Below are 11,663 nucleotides of genomic sequence, written 5' to 3'. Positions count from 1 at the left end.
AAATTTAATTAATTAAGTAAATTAATCAAATTAATTCACTAACCCTAATGCTAACCATACCCTAAAACCAAACCTAACCCTAACCCTAAACCTAAATATTTTTTTCTAGAAGACCCAAACTTCGGGAGCCTAGCAGGGTTAGGCATAAGATGAATTGTGCCCAGTGTCAAAGAAATCTGACAAAAAAATTTTGGAGCCATTTCAGTACATGGGTATTTCCCTGGTTGCTCCTAAAGTACTCACAGATAAAGATGTCTCTTTCTATGGCAGGTTAGGCAACTTCAACAACAACAACAAAAAAAAAAACTAGAGAGTGTGCACTGAGAACTGATCAAGTGTGTGAACTTCCAAGATTCTAGCACCACCTCCATTTCCACTTCCATTTCCATACATCTCTATAGGACACAATGAAATGAAACATGACAATTCAAACTGTTCATGCCAGGGAATCATTGAACACAGAAGACCCCAAATTGAGGAACCTAGTAAGACTGGGTAAAGGATAAAACATGCTTCATATCAAATAATATGACCAAATTCAACTCTACCCCTAATGCTATCACTAATCCTAACCCTAACCCTAACCCTAACCTAACCTGTTAGTGAACCTTTGAACCTTGAATATCAAAATTGGGGAACCTAGTGGAGTTATGTAAAAGATAAATCCTATCCCATACCTAACTAATTTAACCCTAACTTTACCACGAAACATACCCCTAACCTTAACACTAACCATAAACCTAACCCTAACTAGTTAGTGAACAATTAAACCTAGAATATCCAAACTTGAGGAGCATAGTTGGGCTAGGTACAAGATGAATTCCACACAGTATCAAAAAAATCTGACCCCAAATTTTTGGAGCTCTTTTAGTACATGTGTATTTCCCTGTTTTCTCCTAAAGCACTCCCAAATATGGTTGTTTCTGGCTGCTTCAGCTTAGGGCTACTTCAACAAGGAACAAAGCAGAGAGTGGGCACTGAGACTGGATAGAGTATGTGAAGTTTCAAGCTGCTAGCACAAATACTTTTCAATTTTCACCTCCAAAGTCATGCATCCTTGACGTGAAACATAAAAATTCAGGGTGTTCCTGTCAGCAAACCATTGAACCTAGAAGCTCCAAATGTAGGGAACCTACTAAGGCTAGGTAAAAGATGAATCCTGCAAGTATCAAAATAATCTGACCAATTTTAACCCTTACTCTAATGCTTAGCATAATGCTAACCCTAACCCTAAATCTAACCTGTAAACAAAACTTTGTTCTTAGAAGACCCAAAATTGGGGAGGTTAATGGGGCTAGGTAATAGACCAAAATTAACCCTAACTCCAATGCTAAACATAACCCTAACCTTAGCCCTAACCCTAAACTTTTAGCGAACCTTTGAACCTAGAAGTCCCAAACTTGAGGAGTTTAATGGGGCTAGGTAAAAGATAAATCCTGAAAGTATCAATGTATTCTGACCAATTTTAACCCTTACCTTAATGTTAACCATAACCCTAACCCTATACCTAATCCTAACATGTTAGCGAACTTTTGTTCTAAAGAGAACCAAAATTGGAGAGCCTAATGTGGCTAGGTTAAAAAAAAAATTTAACCCTAACTCTAAACCTACCTTAACCATAGCCCTAATCCTAAATTTTTAGCAAACCTTTTAACATAGAGGACCCAAACATTAGGAGCCTAATGGGGCTAAATAAAAGATGAATCTTGCCTAGTGTCAAAGAAACACAGCTAAAAAATTTTTGGAGTTATTTAATTACATAAGTATTTCCTTGCTTTCTTCTAAAGCTCTCCCAGATAAAGCTGTCTCTACTTCAGATTAGAGCAACTTCAAAAAGGAAGAAACCAGAGAGAGCACACACTAATTGAGTGTGTGTAGTTTCAAGCAGGTAGCACAAATCCTGTTTGAATTACACCTCCATTTCCATTTATCCCTATAGGTCAAAATGAAAAGAAACATAAAGATTAAAACTGTTCCTGCCAGCAAACCATTGAATCTAGAGGACCCAAACTTAGGGAACCTTTTAAAGATCGATAATGGATAAAAACTGCCCTGTGTCTAAATAATCCCACCACATTTAGCCCTAACCATAACACTGACCATAAACCTAACCCTCACCTGTTAGCAAAACTGTGAACCTAGAAGATATATACTAGGGGACCCTAGTGGGGCCAGGGAAAAGATGATTCCTGCTCAGTATCAAAGTAATCTGACCAGATTTAACTCTAACTTTAAACCTAATCATAACCATAAAATTAACCCAAACCCTGAACCTAACTGTAATCTGTGAGCAAACATCTACACTAAGGAGATCCAAACATGAGGAGCACAGTGTGTCTTGGTAAAAGATGAATTCTGCTTTGTATCAAAGAAATCTGACCAAAAATTTTTGGAGGTATTTGAGTATATATGCCTATTTCCGTGTTTTCTCCTAATGTGCCACCACATAAAGTTGTTAATGTCTGCTTCACCTTAGGGCTACTTCAACAAGGAACAAACCAGAGAGTGTGCCCTGAGAACTGATTGAGGTCATGAACTTTCAAGCACCTTGCACAAATTTTGTTTGACTTCAACATCTATTTCCATTAATTTCTATAGGGCAAAATGAAGTGAAAAATGAAAATTCAAACTGTTCCTACCATTGAACCTAGAACCTAGAACACCCAATCTTGGAGTACCTACTAAGGCTTCATAAAGCATTAGTCCTTCCCAATATCAAAGTAATCCGACTAAATATAACCCAAACCCTACCACTATCCATAGCCCTAACATTAGCACTAAACTTAAACCTAACCCTGACCTGTTAGCTAATATTTGAACCTACAAGATACAAACTTAAAGAGCCTAGGGAGGCTAGGGAAAAGATGAATAATGCTCAGTATCCAAAAAAAAAAATTGACCAACAATTTTTGAAGCTATTTCAGTACATGGGTATTTCCCTGTTTTCTCCTAAAGTGCTCCCAAATACAGTTGTTTCTGCCTGCTTCAGCTTAGGGCCACTTCAACAAGGAACATACCTGAGAGGATGCACTAAGAACTGATTGATTATGTGAAGTCTCAAGCTGCTAGGACAAATTCTGTTCGATATCCACCTCCATTTTCAAGCATCCCTATAGGGCAAAATTTCATGTAACATGAAAATTCAGAATGTTACTGCCAGTGAACCATTGAAGCTAGAGACCCCAATCTTAGGGAACCTACTAAGAATAAGTAAAAGATGAATCCTGCAAGTGTCAAGTAATCTGACCATTTTTAACCCTTACTCTAACGCTAAGCATAACCCTAACCCTAAACCTAAATCTAACCTGTAAGCAAACATTTGTTCTTAAAAGACCCAAAATTGAGGAGCCTAATAAGGCTAGCTAAGAGACCCAAATGAACCCTAAACCTAATGGTAGACATGGGGAAGCCTAACCCTAAGCCTAAACTTTTAGTGACATTTTGAATATAGAAGACCAAAATGTGAGGAGATTAATGAGGCAAGGTAAAAATAAATATTGCCAGTGTCAAAGCAATCCAACCAAAAATTTTTGGACCTGTTTAAGTACATTTGTATTCTGCTCTTTTATCCTAAACTGCTCCCAAATACAGTTGTTTCTGCCTGCTTCAGCTCAGGGCTATTTCAACAAAGAACAAACCAGAGAGGACACACTGAGAACTGATTGAGTTGTGAAATTTCAAGCTGCTCGAACAAATCCTGTCCAATTTCCACCTCCATTTTCATGTATCCCTATAAACAAAATGACTTAAAACATGAAAATTCAAATGGATTCTGCAAGAGAGCCATTGAAACTTGAAGCTGCAACTTAGGTAACCTAATAAAACAAGGTAAATGATGAATCCTGCAAGTGTCATAGTAATCTGACAAATTTTAACCCTTACTCTAACACTAACCATAAACCTAACACTAACCCTAATCCTACTCTGTTAGTGAACATTTGTTCTTAGAAGACCCAAAATTCAGAGGCCTAATAGGGTTAGGTAAAAGATCAAATTTAACCCTAACTCTATTGCTAAACTTACCTCTAATCCTAACCTTAACCCTAAATTTTAGTGAATCTTTGAATGTAGAAGACCCAAATGTGAGGATGCTAATGGGAATAGGTTAAAGATGAATCTTGCCCAGTGTCAAAGAAATCCAACCAAAAATTTTGAAGTTATTTTGAAGTTTTCCCAGTCTTACCCCTAGAACACTCACAGATAAAGTTGTCCCTTTCTACTTCAGCTTAGAGCAACTTCAACAAGGAACAAACCAGAGAGTGTGTACTGAGAACTGATTGAGTGTGTGAAGTTTCAAGCAGCTAGCACAAATACTGTTTGATTTCTACCTTCATTTTCATTCAACCCACTGGGGCAAATGAAATTAAAAATAAAAATTCAAAATTTTTTGGCCACCGAACCGTTGAACCTAGAAGATCCAAACTTGGTGAACTTAGTAAGGCTCAGCAAATGTTGAATCTTGCCCAGAATCAAAGTAATCTGATCAAATTACACTCTAAACCTAATGCTAACCCTAACTGTAACCCTAACCTAAACACTAACCTGTTAGCGAAACTTTGAGCTAGATAACCCAAATAGGGGAAGCCTAATGAAGCTAGGTTCGTGCCAGGAAACCTTTGAACATAGAATACCCAAACTTGGGGAACCTAGTAATACTGAGTAAAAGATGAATCTTGCCCAGTATCAAAATACTAAGACCAAATTTAAACCTACCACTAATGCTAACCACAATCCTAACCCTAACCCTAACAGTAACCTGTTAGTGAACCTTTGAGCCTTGAATATCCAAACTTGGGGAGCCTAGTAGGGTTACATAAATGATAAATCCTGCTTCATGTCAAAGTAATCTGACCAAATTTATACCTAACTCAAAAACAAACTGTAACCATAAACTTAACAATAACCATAAAGCTAACCCTAACCTGTTAGCTCACATTTGAACTTTGAATACCCAAACTTAAGGAGCATAATTGGGTAGGAAAAAGATGAATACTGCTCAGTATCAAAAAATTTTGACCAAGAATATTGGAGCCATTTCAGTACATGGGTATTACCCTGTTTTGTTGTTGTTGTTGTTGTTTTCCTAAAGCATTCCCAAATACAGTTGTTTCTGCATGCTTCAGCTTAGGGCCACTTCAACAAGGAACAAACCTGAGAGTGTACACTGAGAACTGATTGAGTGTGTTAAGTTTCAAGCTGCTAGCACAAATTCTGATTAAATTCCACCTCCATTTTCATGCATTCCTATAGAGCAAAATGACATGAAACATGAAAATTCAGAATGTTACTGCCAGTGAACCATTGAATCTAGAAATCCCAGACTTAGGGAACCTACTAAGGCTATGTAAAAGATGAATCCTGCAAGTATCAAAGTAACCTGACCAATTTTAACCCTTCCTTTGATGCTAACCATATCCCTTACGCTAAACTTAATGCTAACATGTTACTGAACCTTTATTCTTACACGACCCAAAATTGGGGAGCCTAATAGGACTTGCTAAGAGACCAAATTTAACCCTAAATCTAATGCTAAACATGACCCTGACCCTAACCCTAAGCCTAAACTTTTAGCATACCTCTGAAGGTAGAAGACCCAACTGTGAGGAGCTTAATATGGCTAGGTAAAAATGAATCTTTCCCAGTGTCAAAGAAATTTGATGAAGAGTTTTTGGAGCTATTTCAGTACATGGGTATTCTGCTCTTTTCTCCTCAAGTGCTCCCAAATACAGTTTGTTTCTGCCTGCTTCAGCTCAGGGCTACTTCAACAAAGAACAAACCAGAGAGGGCACACTGAGAACTGATTGAGCATGTGAATTATCAAGCTGCTAGAACAAATCCTGTTTGATTTCCACCTCCATTTTCATGCATCTCTATAAAGCAAAATGATGTGAAACGTGAATATTCAGACTGATCCTGCCACAGAAGCATTGAACCTAGAAGCCCCAAACTTAGGAATCCTAATAAGGCTATGTAAACAATGAATTCGGCAAGTATCATAATAACCTGACAAATTGTAATCCTTACTCTAATGCTAACCACAACCCTAATCCTAACCCTGATCCTACCCTGTTAGAGAACATTTGTTCTTAGAAGACCCAATATTGGGAGCCTAAGAGGGTTAGGTAAAAGACAAAATTTAACCCTAACTCTAATGCTAAACATTCCCCTAATCCTAACCCTAACCCTAAACTTTTAGTGAAGCTTTGAACTTAGAAGACCCAAATGTGAGGAGACTAATAGGGCTAGGTAAAATATGAATCTTGCCCAGTGTCAAAGAAATCCAACTGAAAATTTTGGAGCTTTTACAGTACACAAGGTTTCCCCTGCTTGCTCCTAAAGCACTGACAGATAAAGCTATCTCTTTCTACTTCAGCTTAGAGCAACCTCAACAAGGAAAACACCAGAGAGTGTGCATTGAGAAATGATTCTGGGTGACTGCGCACCAACGTCTGCGCGGGCTGCACCACCGCGTCTGCCCGCCCGCCAGCCAGCCAGCATGGCCATCACTGCCACCTGCACTCGCTTCACTGACGACTACAGCTCTTCGAGGAGCTTGGCAAGATTGCAGGGCTATCAGTGAGATGCAGCAGGTGTGTGTTTGAAGCATCGCCCATCAGCTCCTGATGTACAGCCTGAGGGGTGCTTTCTCTGTGGTCCGCAGGTGTGTGAAGAAAACCTCCACGCAGGAGTATGCAGCAAAAATCATCAACACCAAGAAGTTGTCAGCACAAGATCACCAAAAACTGGAACATGAGGCTCGGATATGCCGACTTTTGAAACATCCAAATATTGTGCACCTCCATGACTGTATTTCTGAAGAAGGGTTTCACTACCTCATGTTTGACCTGGTTACTGGCGGGGAGCTGTTTGAAGACATTGTGGCTAGAGAATACTACCGTGAAGCAGATGCCAGCCACTGTATACATCAGATTCTGGAGAGTGTTAACCACATCCACCAGCATGACATTGTCCATCGGGACCTGAAGCCTGAAAACTTGCTGCTGGCAAGTAAATGCAAGGGTGCTGCCATCAAGCTGGCTGATTTTGGCCTCGCCATCGAAGTGCAAGGAGAGCAGCAGGCTTGGTTTGGTTTTGCTGGCACCCCAGGTTACTTGTCCCCTGAGGTCTTGAGGAAAGATCCCTATGGAAAACCTGTGGATATCTGGGCCTGCGGGGTCATCCTGTATATCCTCCTGGTGGGCTACTCTCCCTTGTGGGATGAGGATCAGCACAAGCTGTATCAGCAGATCAAGGCTGGAGCATATGATTTCCCATCACCAGAATGGGACACAGTGACTCCTGAAGCCAAGAAATTGATCAACCAGATGCTGACCATAAACCCAGCAAAACACATCATGGCTGACCAGGCTCTGAAGCACCCATGGGCCTGTCAATGATCCAAGGTAGCCTCCATGATGCACCGCCAAGAGACTGTGGAGTGTTTGCGCAAATTCAATGCCCGGAGAAAACTGAAGGGTGCCATCCTCATGACCATGCTTGTCTCCAGGAACTTCTCAGCTGCCAAAAGCCTATTGAACAAGAAGTCAGATAGAGGTGTCAAGCCACAGAGCAACAACAAAAACAGTCTTGTAAGCCCAGCCCAAGAGCCCGCACCCTTGCAGATGGCCATGGAGCCACAAACCACCATGGTGCACAATGCTACAGATGGGATCAAGGGCTCCACAGAGAGCTGCAACACCACTACAGAAGATGAGGACCTCAAAGTGCGAAAACAGGAGATCATTAAGATCACAGAACAGCTGATTGAAGCCATCAACAATGGGGACTTTGAGGCCTACACGAAGATTTGTGACCCACGTCTCACTTCATTTGAGTCTGATGCCCTCGGTAACCTCGTGGAGGGGATGGATTTCCATAAGTTTTACTTTGAGAATCTCCTGTCCAAGAACAGCAAGCCCATCCATACCACCATCCTAAACCCACATGTCCACGTGATTGGGGAGGACGCAGCTTGCATCGCCTACATCCGTCTCACCCATTACATCGACGGGCAGGGTCGCCCTGTACCAGCCAGTCAGAGGAGACCCGGGTCTGGCACCGCCGGGATGGCAAGTGGCTCAATGTCCACTATCACTGCTCAGGGGCCCCTGCCGCACCATTGCAGTGAGCTTCAGCCACAGGGGGATTAGGTGATTCCAGCTGGAGGTCGAACCTTCGCAGCCAGTGGCTCTGGAGGGCCTGAGTGACAGCGGCAGTCCTGTTCATTTGAGGTTTAAAACAATTAAATTACAAAGCAGCAGCAGCCAGTGCACGCCCCTGCATGCAGCCCTCCCGCCCGCCCTTCGTGTCTGTCTCTGCTGTACCGAGGTGTTTTTTTACATTTAAGAAAAAAAAAAAAAAGATTGTTTAAAAAAAATGGAATCTGTACCATGAAGCATTTCAAAACCACCTACAGCCCTTGGGCTTGCAAGAAGACAGGAGTTTGTGTGATGCCCATCCTGGCATGAACGTTGGGCTCACCCACCAGTCCTGAAGAGGTGAGCTTAGCCTCAGAACCCCCACGGACCCAGGGGGACCAGGCAAGGACTCTGACAGAGCTTTGGGGGCCATGATGTGATTATGGCCCCTGAGGTGGCCTGCTTACCCCAGGTCTATGAGTGGGCTTCTTCGGAAACTGCATAAGCACCTAGAAAGAAGCTGATGAAAACACCATGGCTGTTAGACCTACTTGAGAGAGAATGCAGAACTCTCAGCCAGCTGTGGACGCAGCTGAGAAGCAGTGACCTCAGGACTGAGGTCCCGGATTTTGCTGTACTGTTCATTTAGCATAAAAGGGAAGAGAATTGGTGCTGCAGAAGTATGTGTGCTATGAAGCTGATGAGAAACCTCGTGTTAGTCTGACATGCACTTATTTACTCATCCATTTCTATAGGATGCACAATGCCCTTGGGCCCTGATATTGAGGCCTAATCCCTGCAGGTGGGAAGGGGAGGTTTTGCTGCTCTGCTTCGTGTTTTTGTTCTTGATAACTTAGCAAGGAGGGAGCCAGGCCCTGGTCAGGGCTCCCTTTGTCGCTTTTGGCAGTTTTGTTTCTGGACCATCTTTGTCTTGCCTTTTCATGGTGGTGGTCCCCCATGCTGACCCTCATCTGGACCTGGGCCCTCCGTGAAGTGCCCCTGTGGAATGGGAGGAGTGAGGCAGTGGGATAAGAGGTGGTGGTTGTTTCTATGCATTCAGGCTGCCCTCAGGGTTGCCTCCCTTCTTACTCTACTCTTGCTGCACATCCATCTCTTTCCCTGTCTTTGAGATTGACCTGAGTGCTCTGGCAAGAAGCATCCTCTTGAAAGAGGCCTCTACTGACCAACTGAAGTATAGACTTACTGCTGGACAATCTGCATGGGCATCACCCCCCCTCACCTGCATGTACCCAAAAAAGGTGTTCAGAGCAAAGACTCCTACATTCATTGTCTCTCTCTGCCCAAGGAGTTCCATTCCAGGAGGAAAAGATCTACCCTAAGCCAATATGAGAAGATAATGGAGGAGCAATTGGTCATAGCCTTGGGTTTCTCCCAAAACAACTGTGCATATTTATCTGCACAAATATCTACACTTTTGGGGGAAAGGTGGGTAGACTCCAGCTCCCTGGACTAACTTCAGGAGGCACAGGATCTGGGAAAAGAGGCAAAGCTACAGGTTTACTTTGGAGCCAGCTGAGGAGAGCAAACTCACAGGTGCTGATGCTTGGATTTAGCAAGGCTCCTCTAGCGCCTCATGCATGCCCCAGCCCCTGGGCCCTACCCACCACCCTGCCCTGCAGCCTGCAGTGCCAGCTCGCAGATACCTTCACCACAGGATTTGGATTTGCTGGCTTGAAGACAAATGGTCTTAGAGTTCATTGAGACCCATAGCTTCATATGGCTGTTCCAGCCCCACTTCTCAGCATTCTTACTCCTCTTCTGGGGCTAATTTCAGCATCTATAGACAATAGACTATTAAAATAATCTTTTAAACAGGAAATGGAAGGCATTTGATGCAGAATTTTTGCATGACATAGAAATAATTTAAAAATAGTGTTTGTTCTGAATGTTGGTAGACCCTTCATAGCTTTGTTACAATGAAACCTTGAACTGAAGATATTTAATAAAATAACCTTGAAACAGAAAAAAAGAGAGAAATAATTCTGTGTGTGTAGTTTCAAGAAGTTAGCACAAATTCTGTTTTATGTCCCTGTCTATTTTCATACATTACTATAGGGCAAAATTAAGTCAAACGAAAACTCACACTGTTCCAGGCAGTGAACTATTGAACCTAGAAGACCCAAACTTGATTAACATAGTAAGGCTAGGTAAAGTATTAATCCTGCCCAGTATCAAATTAATCTGACCAAATTTAACCCTAACCCTAAAGGTGACTATAAATTTAACCCTAATCCTAAATCTAAACCTAAACTGTTAGAAAACCTTTGAACCTAGAAGACCCAAACTTGGGAAGCCTAGTGGGACTGGGACAAAATGAATTTGATCCAGTATCAAAGAAATCTGACCACAAAATTTTCGCTGCTATTTCAGTACATTTTGTTCCCCTGCTTGCTCCTAAAGCACTCACAGATAAAGCTGTCTCTTTGTAGTTCAGCTTAAGGCAATTTCAACAAGGAACAAACAAGAATGAGTGTACTGAGAACTGATTGAGTGTGTGTAGTTTCAAGCAGGTAGCAAAAATCCAGTTTGATTTCCACCTCCATTTCCATTCTTCGCTATAGGGCAAAATGAAGTGAAATATCAAAATTCAAAGTGTTCCTGCCAGCTAACCATTGAACCTAGAGAACCCAAAATTGAGGAACCTCTTAAGGATGGGTAATGGATGAATACTGAGAGTGTCCAAATAATCCCTCCTTATTTAACCATATACCCAAACCTCACCTGTTAGTGAACCTTGGTACCTAGAAGATAGGAACTTGGGTAGCCTAGAGGGGCTATGGAAAAGACGAATCCTGCCCAGTATCAATGTAATGTGACCCAATTTAACCCTCACTATAATGTTAACCACAATTCTAAACTTAACCCAAACCCCTGAACCTAACTCTAGCCGGTTAGCTAACCTTTGAACCAAGGAGACCCAAACTTGAGGAGCACAGTCGGTCTAAATGAAATATGAATCCTGTTCAGTATCAAAAAAATCCAACCCAAAAAATTTTGGGGGGCTGGGGATGTGGCTCAAGTGGTAGCGTGCTCACCTGGCATGCGTGCGTCCTGGGTTCGATTCTCAGCACCACGTACAAACAAAGATGTTGTGTCCACCGATAACTAAAAAATAAATATTAAAAAATTCTCTCTCTCTCTCTCTCTCTCTCTCTCTCTCTCTCTCTCTCTCCTCTCTCACTCTCTCTTTAAAAAAAAATTTTGGAACTACTTCACTACATGGCTATTTCCCTCTTTTCTCCTAAAGTGCTTCCACATAAAGTCTTTCCTTCCTGTTTCAGCTTAGGTCTATTTCAACAAGGAACAAACCAGAGAGGGCACACTGAGAACTGATTGAGTGTATGAACTTTTAAGCAGCTAGCACAAATACTGTTAGATTTCCATGTCTATTTTCATTCATTTATATAGTGCAAAAAGAAGTTTAAAATGAAAATTCAAACTGTTCCTACCATGGAACCATTGAACTTAGAAAACTTAATCTTAGGGAACCTAGTAAAGCTGGGT

At 41.8% G+C, this 11,663-nt stretch overlaps 1 pseudogene; it reads left to right on the top strand.

Moving 5' to 3' along the window:
* The first annotated feature begins 6,496 nt into the window (after nt 1–6,496).
* Nucleotides 6,497–8,225, top strand: LOC143641523 (calcium/calmodulin-dependent protein kinase type II subunit gamma-like; annotated as a pseudogene).
* The last annotated feature ends 3,438 nt before the right edge of the window (nt 8,226–11,663 follow it).

This window comes from Callospermophilus lateralis, chromosome 3 (genome assembly GCF_048772815.1).
Source record: "Callospermophilus lateralis isolate mCalLat2 chromosome 3, mCalLat2.hap1, whole genome shotgun sequence".
In the NCBI taxonomy this organism is placed as follows: domain Eukaryota; kingdom Metazoa; phylum Chordata; class Mammalia; order Rodentia; family Sciuridae; genus Callospermophilus; species Callospermophilus lateralis.
This window is presented reverse-complemented; position numbering and strand designations above follow the sequence as displayed.